This window comes from Saccopteryx leptura, chromosome 2, assembly GCF_036850995.1.
Source record: "Saccopteryx leptura isolate mSacLep1 chromosome 2, mSacLep1_pri_phased_curated, whole genome shotgun sequence".
Taxonomy (NCBI): domain Eukaryota; kingdom Metazoa; phylum Chordata; class Mammalia; order Chiroptera; family Emballonuridae; genus Saccopteryx; species Saccopteryx leptura.
This window is the reverse complement of record NC_089504.1, coordinates 348941156-348959114: the sequence shown is the minus strand read 5'-3', so window position 1 is coordinate 348959114 and position 17959 is coordinate 348941156. Positions and strand designations below refer to the sequence as shown.

At 35.7% G+C, this 17959-nt stretch overlaps 1 protein-coding gene and 1 non-coding gene across 3 annotated transcripts in view; one reads left to right on the top strand and one right to left on the bottom strand.

Moving 5' to 3' along the window:
- The window catches only part of SKAP1 (src kinase associated phosphoprotein 1), a 274756-nt gene that overhangs the window by 79196 nt on the left and 177601 nt on the right, over positions 1-17959 (top strand). The gene's annotated exons all lie outside the window — the stretch shown is intronic.
- TRNAP-AGG (transfer RNA proline (anticodon AGG)) lies at positions 17406-17481 on the bottom strand. The gene has a single exon. It is a non-coding gene; the product is annotated as a tRNA-Pro (tRNA).

Here is a 17959-nt window from a genome sequence, read left to right as displayed (position 1 = left end):
AGTACCTCCTAACAGATTTTATATTCAATGAGTATAAAAGATGTTTGTTTACAAGCCAATTTGAGATACCCATTGCTGTGAGTCATGTACAGGCCTGCTTTTAGTGCATAAATTATATTGTTTCACAGAATAAATAAACTGTATTGCTTACAGTGTTTGCTGAGGTGTGTGAATTAATGATGTTGTGATTAGCGGTAAGTGATGGCACTGATCAGGTAAATCTCAGGCCGAATCCCCCTGATAACCTTGGAGGAGCATGTGTGTATTTTAGGGCTATTTTACTTGGAATGCTAAAGGTACCAATTGCAGGCTCAGTCATTGGCACCCTAGTAGTTTAAAAGAGTTAATGGCCTAAAAGCAACAAGCCATTTGCTTCCCTCTCACTGGTGGAGTCAAGTTCATTACTTTCTTCATGTGTATTTGTTTTAATGACATAAACTATGTGAACATATGTAATTTTTAGTCCCTGTTTGTTCTATGATATGAAGATAATGAAAGTGACTCAAGATAGTCTCTCTCCATATATAAATATGTAAATAAACATATGTGCATACACACATGCATTCAATAAACATTTATTTTTTTATTCTTTAGACATTTGCTTTCATCTTTGTTGCTCACAGGTATATTTTTCTTTAATAAAAGCCCATGACTCCTGTCAACCCTAATGGAAGTTACGTGTATGTGTTTAGAGTGCACAATGTGAAAAAAACACAAAATTTGTTTCTGTGCTTTATTTTGAGGGCAAAGAATGAATTCTGTTGTAAAACACATACTTTCTTGAGCATGGTGGATTTCTGACCCAAGTTTCTGTTGGCTTCAGGTGAGGCCATTAGATAGCATATCAGTGTGAGAAATTAAGGACTCGATGTTGAGTTAACTGTGATAAGGGTAAGTAAGCTGTCACTCAGGATTGCAGTGGCCTCCTTCATGAAGATAAATGTCTTATTAGATCGAAGACATCATGTCGTTTATATAGCCTGGTATAAATCACAGATGAAGATGACAAACTGGGTTTCAAAGTTAACAGTAATTTATATAACTTAAACAAATGATTACCAAGGATTATACATGTTTTGTGAAGAATAAAAAAACAATAACAATTATCTGTCTGTGAACTACCCATTTTTCATTCTTTAGCCTAGCATGTTGGGCTGTTGGTTCATGTTTAAACTTTAACCTTCCATCTCGTGCCCAGTAAAGTACTCTCACATGTGTTGATGGCTGAATAGCTTCCATAATGCTTCTTTCACTAGGACAAATTCTTTGCAAATTTAACCCATTTGTACGTAGAATCGTGGCATTTTAGAGCTGGAAGAGACTTGGTAATCTCCTAATCTGATCTGTTTTATAAAAAAGGAAACTAAATTTTAGAGCAAGGGTAGTCAACCTTTTTACACCTACCACCCACTTTTGTATCTCTGTTAGTAGTAAAATTTTCTAACCGCCCACCGGTTCCACAGTAGTGGTGATTTATAAAGTAGGGAAGTAACTTTACTTTATAAAATTTATAAAGCAGAGTTACAGCAAGTTAAAGCATATAATAATAATTACTTACTAAGTACTTTATGTCAGATTCTCTCTAAGTTTGGCAGAATAAATCTTTATAAAACAACTTACTATAGTTAAATCTATCTTTTTATTTATACTTTGGTTGCTCCGCTACCGCCCACCATGAAAGCTGGAATGCCCACTAGTGGGCAGTAGGGACCAGGCTGACGATCACTGTTTTAGAGGCTAAGTGCCTAAGTCCTATTGCTAGCAAGACACAGCTAGTACCGAAACCAAGACCACCTTCCCAGGAGTGGCCTCCCACAGCCCATGCTGTGTACCTTTCTTCACCGGCAAGATCTCAGAATGCTTTTCAATGCAGATCCAAACAACTTTGCAGGAGGCTTAATAATGGCTCTTAATCTAGTTCTTGAAAGTTTTAGTTAAGTTCTTTAAACATGTGTGTCTCTCTGGCCTATATATGTTCTGATCCTCTTCCCAGAATAATTTGGGAGCAGTACATTTTATAAAGAATTTCAAAGCTCCAAAATGCTAACAATTATAATTATGAATAACATAAAATAAGCCCCTGAATCTATTTGACATAGAATTAATGATCGTTTTTGGCCTTTTTGTCTGTTACTGGTTTTAATATACTGCCAATGAAGTGTTAGTTACTGAATACCTATATTGAATACCCTTAATCAATCATGAGTTAAGAGGTTGTTTCAAGGATATAAAGGGAAATAAGGCGAGATTCCTTTCCTTAGTCAGTAAATAATCTAGTGAGTAAATAATAATCTTAGTGTGAAGATTAGACACGTCCGTAACAAAGTACATGGTACATAATCAAGTACTGATTATTAGGAACAGTTTTCAGGAAGAAAACAATTGGTTGGACTTGCAATAGTTTGGAAGAAAGTCAAGATAATATTTTGCCTGTGCCAATAAAATATGGCCAGACTGTTTTTAGAAGTCTTTTCCAGACTGGGAGTAGGAGCAAAAAGTCCATTCTTTGAAAGGTCAAACATTTATTGAGCTTCCACTACACTTAGTTGTGAAATAACAGTGGCCGTTTTTAAGTGCAAATAGCTGGTTTTTAAGTGAGTGACTTGGCAGATGAGATTAAACTTTTTCATACTGCCTCAAGTATTCTCTGTTTCTTTCCAAATTCTATACTAAACAAGTTTCATGGTAATGTGAACGTTCTAGTATATGATGATTGGACATGTTAGTGTGGTCATTACAGTGGTGGTAAAGTGATATGTAGTGCTTTGGTTGTTAATGTAATGTATTTATCTGAATCACATATAAATAAATCAGAGGTGTGGTGGGGTTATATATATTTGTTTATTGGGAAAAATCTTATATACTGTGTTTAATTACCTGATTCTTAGAATCTATAAATGCATTGTAATTAAACATAGCACCTGCCTAATGGATGAACACTGAATTAGCAGAGGATTAGCAACCTTACCTGGGGCAATTGTGTCTAACGTTCTAGATTCGGGCTTCCTAGTTGTAATTCTAACCATCAGACCATTCTTTCTCAAGCTCCTAAGCTATGGACCATTTTTATCTCAAACTTTAATATTCACTTAAATGGGAAATAATTTTGTTCAAGAATTTTCAGGCCAAATGTATAGATACATATACTTAATTAATATAAATGTAAACACATATTTGCACTTAATGTATGTATTTTTTCAAACTCTTTATGCTTTGGTGATCTTTATTTTTATTTTTTTACTAGCCATAAATTTTGGCCTATCATGGAACTCTGACTTTTCAAAAAATACAAATATTAGTCGTATTGTTTTAAACAATGCTGAAACACCTGCCAATCTAGAATATTAAGGTCTCCTAGGGAAAGATTTTTGAATTTACAAACTATATTACACTTATGCTCTAGACTGGCTTTCTGGTTTTGAGTGACAACCTTTTTTTATGCTGGGCCCTAAATAACTTAAGCCCAGATACAGAGTTCAGTGGGAAATAAAGATTATATAGAGTGGTATTCTGACTTGTAAAACTGGGATTTTTAGGGGAGTTTTTTCTTTATGGAAAGTTTTCACTTATAGGAGACTTATCCATTTGCAGATGCATTTCTATAAACTGTTAAGATATAGCTTATATGGCTTAATATATTTTAATGGAATGCCCCCAAAGATAAACATCATTGGTGTCATGGTTAATTTTATAATTATTTTATTTCATAATAATACTTTTGATTTTTTTTTTAATCAACAAACATAGGGTTAACTGGGCTCATGAGCTCTCCTCTCAGTAAATGATTATTATCATCATTGAAAGACATTTATGAATATCCAAGAACATAGTTGGGCCTAGAAATTGTCACAGCTTGGGGGGGGAATCATTTAAGTTATCTAATCTAGCTTTTCTAATGAATTTCCATCATTCTTACTAATATCTCACTTAATTAATTATCAAATATAGCAACTGTGCTTTGTATCCTTCCTTTGCAGGACATCATTCCCGCCCAGCTATTTTACTAATTTATTCTTCATGTCTAACCTAAACTTTTCCTTCCTTAGTTTCAGGTCATTGCTCTTTTCTATACCATCTTCTGAGACTGAATAATTCCCCTAATTCATTTATATTGTTACCTTTAGAAGGTATTTAAAGACTGTGAACATTTATCCCCAGAGTCTTCATTTTTCCAAACTACATAAATTTCAGTTCTCTTAATCTCTACTTCACTATGCCCCTGTCATACTGTCCAATTCTTGGGTATTTTATAACACTCCTTGATCTTTTCCATTCCAAGGGAGAGCTGCCTTTTGGGGAGTGAAGTGTGAAAGCATAAAATCTCATATAAACCACTGGAAGGTGCCTAAGCATTTATATGATGTTGGTGATCATCTGGTGGGCACACCAGTGTAGTGCTTGCTTTGGCATATGTTGGGATATATGTGTATTTTAAAGCCTTAATGTATTATGGCCTGTTGTAATTGAATGTCTATAAAGTAGCAGTTAAGAGGGTTTTATAGACCTTAAAAGAGATCAGAATTCTCTAGCCCCCTCTTGTGGTAAAAGAAAATACTACTCTTGGACTTTTCTAGGTTTTGTTTTAGTTGAAGAAGAAGGTTAAGCTCACCCCTTTAAATTTAATTTACTAAATAAAATTTTTTAAATGAAATAAAATAAAAATAAAAAAGATACACAAGTTCTCAACATGTGAGCATAGGAAATGAATCCAAGAATTTTAAAATTATGTGTATATATTTTCAAATGCACAAACCCTCATGTAGAGGACTTCCTGTACTTTTATGTTATTAAATGCTCTACAACCAAAAAGATATAACTTTCTTACAATTTTCACTTCAGCAAATTCTTATTATACAAATCAGAAAGAGGAAAATAAAATGAAGCCATAATGTTGAGGGCTTTATATTCCAAAGTAGATAAATAAGAGAGTCTTGGATATGAATTTGAAATCAAATTTACAGGTACTTTTTTGCCATTATAAATTCATATATTAGCATTTCTAACAAATTTAAACAGATATTCTATATCTCCTATAGCATAGTACTTTTACAATTTTATAATGCATTATTGTAGCATTCCTTCTATGGTGGATGCATTTCAGATATTCATAAAGGTCTACTGAGTAGCAGACAGCTGAAGGGAAGACTGAACTGGCATGCAAATGAGTTAATGTGTACTGCCTATGGAAAAAATTCTATGGGTAGCACAGTATAATGTTTGCTTTTCTAAGAGACCACTAAAAGTAACACTTTTGTATTAGAATAGTTGGTCTAGAGAAAAGAACCAATAAAGAGTTGCTATTAATATGTCTTACATGACAATCCAGGAAGAGATTACAATTAGGCACTGTCTCTAAGTAGTTATTTTTTTTAAAGCACTTTAAAAAGAAACTTAAATAATGGTTAAGGGATATTACCTATATGCTTAAGTCATATTCTAATGAAAATATGGGGTCCTGTTTAACAATTGTGAGAACTCAAGAAAGAAACTTGAGACCATTTTTTTTACTTATTTTACTTTTTTACAGTTTATATTCAATATTATTTTGTATTTAGTTTCAGTTGTACAGCATGGTGGTTAGACAATCATACTTTACAAAGTGTTCCCCCCGATATTTCCAGTAACAACCTGATACCATACATAGTTATTAATTTTTTCCAAAAATGAATATTGAAAACTGCACTAACTGTAGAATTACAAGAGAAGAGTGACAGAGACATAGCAGAACAAAAGGAAAAGGGGTTGGCCCAGGTGACAAGAGCGAGAGGATTGTAATGATTTAAATACTGGGTAGAAAACTGGTCATTTTGACTGATTCTTTTTCTCCCCCACCTTGAAGAGACGATAATTGTTATTTTTAATAGGGAAATTAATTCACTTTATGTGCTTTTCCCTTGAGATGTGTAAATAGTTTTAATTTCAGCCATTTATCAATTTTTAGTATTGACATTCCTCTGAACATATGAAGACAAAAATGAACAAATCTAAAGGTGAAATCTCTTAATAACAAAGCATTTATGGTTCTTTATAGGAATACCCTAATTTTTACACTTTTTAAAAAACAATAATTTGACAATGTTTTTGAGGTTTATCAATTTAGGTGTCTTATATACCTCTATTTCCTGGTCTGTGTCAGGTTTCTCAGAAAAATGCTGGATCGGATTTGTTTCATGCAAAGGCTGCACTTTTCATAAGAAATAAAAATTTGGGACATTCTTATATGAGTCAAGAACAGAAAATAACCCTTAGTTATTATACCTGTGCTGTTTACTATAATGTATATTTCAGTCGGTTTGATCAGTAAAAAATTGCAACTGCTCTTGGATACACATTCTTTGACTATTGATTTTAAATTAGGTATATGTATTTGCACAAAAGTCTCTGAAGTATAGATTTCTTACTTAGAGATATATCTTTATGTGGCTATTGGAAAAAGATGCATTTTAAAACAATTATTTATTAACCCAAATTTATTAATCAGTTTAAGAGTTTTGTATTCTTTATTTTAGCATTACATTTGGGGAAATTATATAAATAATTACCAATTTTGGGGGTGAATACAGTTAATAATCGTTATCATAGAAATTGTTTGCAACATTTGACTTTTGTAGTTATAGGGAGGTGTCAGAGGGACTGTTAGAGTGTCATGGTTGTCGTCGAAGTATAGGATAGAAGAGATTTTCCTCCATCTGAGTTCTTAGTCTAAGTTCTTGTTCTGCGTTTTTGTTAAGTGTCTTATAAGTATTATTTTCTTTACCATATCACTGAAGCTGAAAGTAAGGTAGATTATGTCTTTCTTCCTTGCTTTCTCACCCTGTATGTGCAAATGCCCTCAGCTGTGAAGCAAGCATCTTTCTGAATTTTCCAGAGGAATCCCCAGACAATCCAGGGAGCTCTTCATGTGGAATATTTTGCATGTTTGCCTCTTCAAAAATAACATAGTTATTTAAATTTGATAGTGTTATTTTTTCAGTGTTTTCCCTTAATTTGGAATTTATTAAAATTCCCTTTTCATTTAGGATAAAACACATTTAAAAAAAGAGCCAAACAAGAAAAACTTTTTATAGTCTGTTTACTTGTTCAAAGCCTGCTTTTCAATAGAGCAGCTACTTACTGTTTTTATATTTGTTCCATGGATTAAATGATCAAATTGTAATATAAACTCTAAATATATTAACTTTTTAAAAAAATATATTTTATTTAGTGTTAGGAGACAATACATATAGAGCATGCCTTACCAATGGAAACTCATTTTTCAGCTATATAAGAAGTCGCAGCTTTATCTAATTGAGAAAGTACATACATGAATGACTTTGCATATTTGGTGCAAAATAATTTAGAACAAATGTTGGAAAAGTTGATATTAATTCCAGTTCAGTTAGGGAAGCTAGGTTACTCCATTAAATAAATCTAGCAAAAATAAATAGGGACTACTTGTGAAGGTACAGAAATTTATAAAGCTTTAGGATGTTTACTTTTTATATCTGCTTTTGGCCTTCCTTCAGCATTTTTGTTGTTTCTTATATTTTTTGTTTATCTGTTTGTTTTAAGAGTTTAATTAAGGAGAAATCACTGGAATTGCATGAGTGGTAATTTGATAAATTCTAGAAGTTGAGTTAGTAATTAGGGCACATTTTACAGTTCACTTATGATTGTTACAGTGTGATATACTACGTATAGTAGTGGTTATGACTGTTACAATATGAATCACTGCACAGAACTTGCACAGATTCTTATCCAGCACTGCAGAAGCCAGACCTAGGTAAAAAGTTTCACCACTCTTAAGTTTACTTTTCCTGTAGAGAGTAGGCAAAAATTGAGTTCTATCTGATTTCGTTATAATGTTCTTTAAACTCCTACGCAAGTTATCACTCACAGTAATTCGAACATACTCTGTTTTTCAGTCCAAGTGATATAAGAGCATGCTGGGCATGATTTTCAATACATAGCAAAGGTATAAAATTAAGAAAAGATTTCTATGAAATTTTTTGCACACACTGCTAAATGAATTATTGAAATTCCAATAAAGAAAAATTTAAAAACCCTAAAAAGCAGTATGGATTTTATTTTTCCCTCAATCCTTTCAGCTTTCATAAATGTCTCCATGAAAGCTGTATCTGCAGGGTCAGAAAAGAATATATCCTATACCATTTACCCGATCAGGAAGAGTTTTAAAACATAGCATCTCAATGGGAGATATTGACTGAAGTGGGCAGGCAGGTTTACTGGCTTGGCAGATACAGCAGGTTTGCAGTAAATCCATGAGGTAGAAAACCCCTGAGAAGTTTTTGATTAAGGAACTTTTACTATCCTTTTAAAATGAGATATGTTGGTCATTTTTTAATGCTAAAAGTGGGTATTTTATGTTGCAGTCTGAGTCAGATTCTGAAATATATTTTAATGAGTTTGTTAAAGAAAAGTTTCTGGATTTATAAGATGTTAACTTAAATTTATCGGCACATATCCAGAGAACATGAAAAAGAAGTGCTAAAAATAAGCCTATTCAGCAAAAATAAGAATTTACTGAGTTATTCAAAGTTATAAAATTATTATATAATAAACTTCTGAATGGTATAATTAAATAAAAATATTTTTAAATAACAAATGTAATTTTTAAATGTTTTAGTTTTTAAAAAAAACAAACTAAAATTATGCCTTACAGATTGCATATATTAATCAGTTCTTATAGTAAAAGAACTGATTAATTTAAAACAATATGAAGGGACTCTAAGTGCTAAACAATCTTATTGGGGAGTGAACTTAGAAATAATACTTTACATAGAAGTTCACAATTAAAGTTTATAATTTATTGAGAATTAAATTTTGAAGATAATGCCTATCGTTTGAAAAGCCACATGCTCAATAAATATATCTCCTTTCTTAGATGTTTTACTAATTAGTCCTTGTATTTTGCATAAAACCTAGCATTTAACCCAACTAGACTTTTTAACAGTCTTATATGATTGAGTATTTTAAAACTTTTTGATTTAGGGAGGTACGAGTAGAGGAAAAGAGAGATCTATGTCTCAAATTGATTTCTGGGTGCTGTTGAAGAAGAGCTATGTGTCTATAGACCCTCCCAAATTAAACTTAATTTAAAAAAATCCTCAATACCACAGTAACAAAACGGGTCCTTAACTCACTGGGACCCTATGTTCTACCTCACAATTTCAGGAGAAGAGGCTAAAACAGTCGGCATCATTCTTCACCTAGATAATGCTTCCTCTGCAGCTAATAGCTCCTTGTTCATCAAGGAAACAAATGTGCACTGAGGTGACATGCTCTTCACCCACTGCTCTTTGTTCTAGGGTCCCTCAGACTGATTATATCAGCCCCAGCACTGACAAATGTCCCCCCAAACTTTAACACTATGTTAAATTGAGTTATGAGGTTTTAAGGTTACAGTCCTCTGGCTAAAGGTTGATTGTCTCTGAGAGATAAAGGAATCATGCTCCACAACAACAGAATCCTTGCCATGGGATAAGCCCGGTTATTGAACCCATAGCTCTCTTTATTTGGTTACATAGTCACTCTTCTCTCTCTCTCTCTCTCTCTCTCTCTCTCTCTCTCTCTCTCTCAATCTCTCTCTCTTGGGGAATGTCTGGATACTAAATTGGTGATTTACCCCTCTCCACTTCCTGCCTCAAGGGTATTTTAGAAAGACCAACAAGCATTCTAGTAGATGAAGGAACAAGACAATTCAGGCAAATAGAACAACTTGAAACGTGTCGTCACTTAGGGTGTACCAACTACTAGAAGCAAGGGAGTCTCAGTTCTTCTTTGCCCTTCTCCTATCCACATGAATGTGTAAGAGTGTCTGAGGATGCAAATACTTCCCTTCACCTTTCCCCAGCCCTCCAGGTTCTCATACATGCATTTCATCTCTGTTTTTAAATGTTTTTTAGAAAAAAATGTTTTTGGATTATGCTTTGAAGGCAGAAATTTCAGACTTGCTGTAAGGACAAAATTTTAAGCTGCAGCCTTGGTTGGTGACAGTGATGATGACAGTTCTGTATTTCAATCTTTGCAGTTCCAATCCAGCACGCCACTCTATAACTGCTTCTATAACGGTAAAAACTACCGAGTAACGGAAAATTAAAGCCCATCTGATGAATTGTGAATACTCAATTTCCCTCCTTCATCATGTAAACTTAAGAGAACTATTATGAGTGGAATTGATAATACCATAGAGAAAAACTTTAGTTTAGCTGCATTCCAGGAATACCAGAGGAAGCCCTATTTAGGGAGAAGTGTTTAAACAATGCATAACACCATCCTACAAAGTATTTATTAGCCTGTCCTTCATTACCAACAGCAGCCATCACTTAAGCATCTAACTATGCTGAATACATGGCACTCTATAAGGTTACTTAATAGTACCTGCTTTCTATAATAAATTTATGGAACACCTACCATATGCCAGACATAGTGTTTTTATATACATTATCCATAATTATCACTACTGTGCAGTGTAGGTATTATTATTACCATATTGTAGAGGAAGAAACTGAACATCAGAGAGGTTCGTTTTCCCAAGGTCCTCAGCTAATAAAGAGACAGAGGAAGGTTTGAACAAGTTTCTATGCATCTAAAGCCCATTCTTTCCAAAATTCCACACTGCCTGCCAGAAAAGGAAGTAACATTTGTTGCTTCTCCTCCAGATACTTGTATAAGCTGCTGAAAGGAAAAAACCAGACTCCAGAGTTACTTGGGAAAACAGTAGTGCATTAATAACGGCTACCATTAATTGAGCACCTACCCTCCAGCAACCATTGCGGCAGGCACTGACACAATTTCATGTTGTCACCTCTTAAGTCTAATATTCAAAAGCTAAAGGATGTCTAATTTCAAAGCTCATATCTCTTCCACCACAGCCCATTGTCTTCCAAGATGGTAGAGAAGAGGGAGAGGAAAGGGGCTCTAACTCAGCGCTGTCTGAAAATGTTCTGTAATGATTATACTGCCCAATAGAATAGCCTCTACCACTTAGCGCTTCCAAGCACTTAAAAATGTGGCTAGCAAAAGTGATAAACTAATTTTTTTAATTAAAATTTTTTAATTTAAATATACATGTACATAGCCACATGTAGCTAATGGCTACCATTTTGGAGAGTGCAACTCGAGAATAATAGCAACTTCTTAACTATATAATAAAGACAACCTGGAAATAATGCTTCAAAAACTTCTTGAAAGATGGATAGGATAGAAGTTGGGTGGGCAAGGGAGACAAGAAAGAAAGGCTCTTGCATAGACTGTGCCTGTGGAAAAGGTCAGAGGTGTGGGTAGGTGAATAGGCAGAGGGCCCTCTAGTAAATTTATGTGAAAAGCCCGGAGAAAACAGGATGTGGAGTGGAAGAAGGGAAGTGCTTTGAAGAAAGCACTAGAATCCATAGTTAATGGATTTATACAGATTGAAAGGTAAATAAAAATCAGCTTTTTTTTTTTTTCAGTATTCACCTGCTTTAAATCATTTCTTGACATTTTGATGAGTGGCTTTAGTGTGAGTTGTTTAAATGGTACTGTGATGTTTGTGTATGGTGGAAGCTTACAAGGCTGTCATCCCACAGAACTCACAGAGCTCCTGAGTCATAGGGCTGTAAGTTTCCAGGGTGGGGCTGGGAGACTGTCCTTGGTTCCTTTACAAGGATTCTCTTGTAGATCATCTTCTTGTTTCAAGTCAGTGCCATATTTTACCTTTTTCAAGAAACTAATTCTCCAAACCATTAAAAATTTTTTTCATTGTAAAAGTATTTAAGCCCCTGCTAATAATTAATGCTCTTACTAATTTGTTCACATTCATCGCACTTTACAGTTTAAAAACCTTGTTTGAATGCATCACCCCATTGGACCTTCACAGCAATCTGGTGAGGTGAGAGTGGTAGGTATTCTTGTCTGAGAGGTGAGGAAACTGAGCCTGGGATTTGTCTGGGATCTTGCATCTCACATATAGAAGAAGAGCCAGAACCCAGGCAGAAGCTGGGCCATTACAGGGCCTGAGTTCTCTGACCACATTCTCACCGCGGTTTTCCAGCCTTCAGCTCCCTCTGTAATAGGAACTACAGATATCCCGGTGAGCTGTATGTAATACCTTCATGTGTGGGTTTCTATTTTTCAAATTAAGAAACTGAAGCACAAAAAAAATCAAACATGAGTCATCAAGCCATTGAGTCCAACTTCAAATTTGCAGAAAAAACTGGACAAAAGAACATATCCCACTGTCCTGTGAGCATGCAATTACCAACATGAGGACAGTGGGAAACTACCAATTGAACAGCCCAGGCTTTTCAAAAGATAAATCATAAGGAAAAACAAGGGATAAAGGACAACATGTAGATTTAAAAATATTTACAAGCCATAATAAAATTTTATATGGGCAAAATTTTTAAAAAGAAAATAAAAAATTAAGGTACAGATATATTAGAACCCAAATCTGAAAACCATGACTTATTTTTTGGTCAGTCACTTCATTTCTTGACTTATGTTGAAAGAGTGTTTCATTAGCAGTCACTTTGGAAGATACATACTGAAACAGTTTGAAAAATAAATAAGCAGTAGTTGCTCTTTTGTGTGTTGATCCATTCTAAATGGCCATAAACCCTTTGCCCATTCAGTTTTCTTATCACACATCTCGTGGTCATCACTTAAAATAGTTCTTTGGAACAAAGTATTTTGGATTGAAGAGCTTTATAATAAGTTCCTAGTATTTTGTAAATCTCTTATAATGCTCAAGTTTATGGTTATTAGTACAAGGATAAATCTAGGGAAAAAAGGGAAGAGAAATGATTGGATATATCTTTGTTGTGCTGCTCTGAACTCTAATCTACAGTCAATATATGGACGAAAACAAACATTAAAAAAAGAAAAGATTTTGAACATAAAATGAATGCACGTATACCATGAGCTATATTGTTCAAGTGTTTGAATTTGGTCTAAATAAACCATTTAAAACAAAATCAGTTCTTCACTCACAGAGGTGCTGAGTTCGCAGGAAAAAAATATATTGCAATGAGAGATGGCAACCTTACAGATGCTATTTCCAATCAATTCCAAAGCTCCAGAAGATTGAAGAGCCTGAACCATTTGACCTGTAGAGTTTCCCATAGGCTATGATAGTTCCTTTTTTGAAAATCCTGTTTTCTGAGCTTTGAAACAAATGAACTTATCAAAGAATAGTATGGGACAGGAAGATTTTGACAGGCATCCTAATTAGTCTGGCTCATGCTAAAATAAACAAATGCATTTCCCTCCATTATCGGGAGAGTTCCAGCAAAAGCAAGATATATGTACAAAGATGGTGATCTTTTTGGTTGTTTATAATAAAGGTGGAATTATTGATGGGTTAGAGCCTTGGAAGGTTTTTAAAGTGTTAACAACATTCATATAACATAACTTTTTAAGTTTCCTTCTATTCTACTTGGTTGGAACTTGTAGATCTAGGTTGTTTGCATAAAAAGATGGGGTATGTATATATATTTTTGATAATGCAAAGTGTGTCTGTGTGCATTAATGAGCATTTTCCATTTAAAAATAAAAGCTATTTATAATATTAGACTTTTTTGCTTATGAATATTTGGTAGAGCATTTTTCATAAAGGATTCTGAAATAAAAGATCTCAATTTGGAAATATATTCCTTGTTTTCCCTTCCATAAAGATTACTCTAATGAACACTTCTCATTAGATTAAACTTTTTTTTTTCTCTCTAAGTTAAACTTTTAAAATCCTGGACACTTCCTGTTTTTGTTTAACACCTGTGAATTCTTGTATAGCACATTATATCAAACACTGAAGTCTGAAAATAAGCTATAGCATTTTCTGTAGGAAAACACAGGAAGTTCTGACAGTAATCATACATTTACCTGGCAAATATTGGTTGGTGCTTAGAGTGTATGAGACACAGACAGGCACTGGAACTATAACAGTGAATAATATGACCCTTGTCTCTAAGAAGCATATAGACTAGTTGGAAAGACAACGTTTGAATGAACAATTTGACTGCTGTGTAGTAAGCACTAAAAAGGAGGAACATGAATTATGTTATGAAAGCAGAGTGGAGGGAATAATAACTACACCTGGAAAGGAAAGTGGAAATCAAGGAAGGCTTTCGGAGAAGGTGATATTTTAGTTATGTCTTAAAAGATCAGTAGGGATCTTTTAAATGCTGGGCAGCAATAAGTAAAAATACTCAGTGTTAGACCAAAGAGTAGAAAGTGGCCACAACTGCAAGTGGATATATTGCTAGGTACAGTTTTTCCAGAGATAAGTTGGAGGAAAATGTAACAAAAACCTTAATAATAAATGCCCTTTGACTAGCAATCAACTGTAAATGTACTTTAAGAAAATAAATTTACATAGTGATGTTTAAGGATGTCTATTGTAGACTTGCTTATAAAAGCACAAAATTGGAAACAACCTAAATATCTAAGCTGCTACCACACAATGGATATATGCAACAGCCATTAAAAGTGATGTTTGTACAAGAATATTTCATGATTATGGAAAGATGTTTATACTTTATTACATGAAAATATAAGCAAGTATGTTAAGCTCTCATTCTTTGAAATATATTTGTATGTGTATGTAGGAAGATTATAATGTTCTTCACCAAAATATTTTGACAGGCTTTTATTTCTGACTTTTATGTCGTGAACATGTATTGTTTTTATAATAAAAAGAAACAGTGAAAGTTACTTTTCAAAACCTTGAAAATGTGCAGAGCCTGTAAGCCCAGAAGTTTCACTGCGGGGAATTTATTCTAAGGAAATAAGCCAATATAGCTCTTAGAACATTAAGTCAATGGAAACACCCTAAATGTCTAATTACATGATTTAATAAATTACGGTATACCATATGATGAACTGCAGTACAACCATTAAAAATCATGTTGTCACTAGTGGAGTCATTATTGTCATAAGAAAATGTTCATGATATATTAAAGGGAAAAAGGCAAGATACAAAACAGTATGGAAAGGGCATATAAAAAATGTTAATAGTGGTTTTTTCTAGGTTATGGGATTATGGGTTGTTGTTTTTTTTGAAGAGCATATTAGTGTAATTTTTATTGGAGTGACATTGGTTAATAAAATTATATAATTTTCAGGTGCACAGTTCTACTACATATCATCTGTGTATTGCAGTGTGTGTTCACCAGCCCAAGTCAAGTCTCCCTCCATCACCATCTATCCCCCTTGACCCTCCTCCCCCTCCCCCACCCCCTTCCATGCTGTTGTCTGTCTCTACAAGTCCTTTTCTTCTTTGCTTAACCCCTTCACCTTTTTCACCTGGCCCTCCAGCTCCCATATTCTCTGACAGCTGTCAAGCATGTTCCTTTTTAAAATGAAAAGTCATTTTTTCCATGAGTGTGCTCTTAGCTGTGACATTAAATAAGTGTCAACTAACTGCTGAGGATAGATAGAGACAGGAGAACCCACAGTGACATGAGTACATATAAGGAGCAAACAACACATGCAGCATGTGTTTGTAAAGGGCTGGAGGTCCTATAAAATATGCCAGTCAGACCTGGGAAGACTCCTCCATCCTGTTCCTGGGGCAAAATTAGAGCAGCAAACATCCCAACACCCATGGTCCCATTTGGAATCTACCCTCACTCAGCAGTGTGCCTCTTAACCCTCTTTTTGGTGAGGGCCTGCGTATGTCTCTCCCTCTTCACCACATTCTTTTGCGAAAGTATGATAATGCCTCATTCGACTTCCTGTTGTTCTTCCTCTTCCAGCCTCCAGCACCTGGCATAGGGCTTTTAAGATAAGAATGCTCAATAAATGCTTGTTAAACTATGTTTTAAAAATAAATACATTTAAAAATAAAGGTTACAATGCTTTCTGTTATAATGCTTCCAATTTTGTGCTCTGTTTGCCCAGAGTAGCTCATTAGATGAATGTCTTCAAGGATCACTTTCTAATGATCTAAGTGAGAAACTTCTCTTTGGTTTTTAATTGTTAAATGTCCATAATCCATTAAGTATAATTTGGATTCTGTGAGTAACATTTCTTGTATATTTTCCCTGTACTAAACAAAACATTAGCTACCACTTAGCTACTCTTGGAGCTGGTCTGCCATTTCTCCACCCAGTGATTGATGCACTCTTGTGAAGCTTTCCTGCAATTTGTTCACATTAACTTGACTTTTTTTTTCTTTCGCTTTGTTTTACTGGTGTCTGAAAACAGCGATTTCACTATTTTCCCTCTTCTAAGTTGTTACAGTCTCCCCTCATGGTATATCAGCACCCATTTCACTTTATTTCTTACTTTCAGAACCCTGACTTTGTTCAGAGTGGCCATGTGCCCAGCTGAAAACACTTGCCTTCTTAGATGAATCTACAGCAGGTTGGCCACAAGACATAGTTCTCTGGCCATCAAGGTGTAAGGTGAAGTCACTAGAGAAAATGTCCCTTCCAAAATAAAAAAAGTTGAGAAAGCACTTGACCTCTATTATCTTCACCTTTCATTCTGCCCCTTGACCTTCTTCCTGCCTGGATTACAGACTTGTTGCCTGGGGGATGGCAGCCATTTGCTTTAGAAATATTGTGACCTGACCCAGCTACAACCAATGAGTAGCAAAGGTAGAAGAATATAAATATTCAAGCCATTCTTCTGTTATACCTTGAGTGAAGTTATTAGTGAACTTTCCTTTATTTTTTATTTTATTATTATTATTTTTTTTTGTATTTTTCTGAAGCTGGAAACGGGGAGAGACAGTCAGACAGACTCCCGCATGCGCCCGACTGGGATCCACCCGGCACGCCCACCATGGGCGATGCTCTGCCCACCAGGGGACGATGCTCTGCCCCTCCGGGGCATCGCTCTGCCAAGACCAGAGCCACTCTAGTGCCTGGGGCAGAGGCCAAGGAGCCATCCCCAGCACCCGCTCCAATGGAGCCTCGGCTGCGGGAGGGGAAGAGAGAGACAGAGAGGAAGGAGGGGGGGGTGGAGAAGCAAATGGGCACTTCTCCTATGTGCCCTGGCCGGGAATCGAACCCAGGTCCCCTGCATGCCAGGCCGACGCTCTACCGCTAAGCCAACCGGCCAGGGCCTGAACTTTTCTTTATTATAGACTGTTTTTTTTGTTGTTGTTGTTGTTTTTCATTTTTCTGAAGCTGGAAACAGGGAGAGACAGTCAGACAGACTCCCGCATGCGCCCGACCGGGATCCACCCGGCACGCCCACCAGGGGCGACGCTCTGCCCACCAGGGGGCGATGCTCTGCCCATCCTGGGCGTCGCCATGTTGCGACCAGAGCCACTCTAGCGCCTGAGGCAGAGGCCATAGAGCCATCCCCAGCGCCCGGGCCATCTTTGCTCCAATGGAGCCTTGGCTGCGGGAGGGGAAGAGAGAGACAGAGAGGGAAAGCGCGGTGGAGGGGTAGAGAAGCAAATGGGCCCTTCTCCTGTGTGCCCTGGCCGGGAATCGAACCCGGGTCCTCCGCACCCTAGGCCGACGCTCTACCGCTGAGCCAACCGGCCAGGGCTATTATAGACTGTTTTGTGCCCCCTTCATGAGCCACATTTCAAATGAAAGGAGCCTAAATAAATATGCATATACAAATATGGTAATTCAGCAAACATACGAGTGCCTTCCTATTCAAGCTTTATGCCAAGAAATAAAGGAGAGAGCAAGACTATCCCTGCCCTTGAGAAGCTTACAAATGGATTTATGTGCACATTTAATGAAGGTAGAATCTGCTAATGATGTAATGTGCTAAGGAAACAAAGGAGTATAAGTTTCTTCTTGAGTGGGAAATTCTACAGAAACTTCCAAGAAGGTAGTGGGCCTTGAAAGTACAGTCAACAGTTAAAAAATGAAGAAAAGGTAATTCCAGGCAGATAATGAAACATGAGTGAGGAAATGAAAAGAGACTTTCCTGGGTAGAGTTTGGTAGTTGGGTCTGGCCGGAGCACATGCTGCTCAGATAGAACAGAAGGCGACAAAGCTGGAAATGGTTTGGG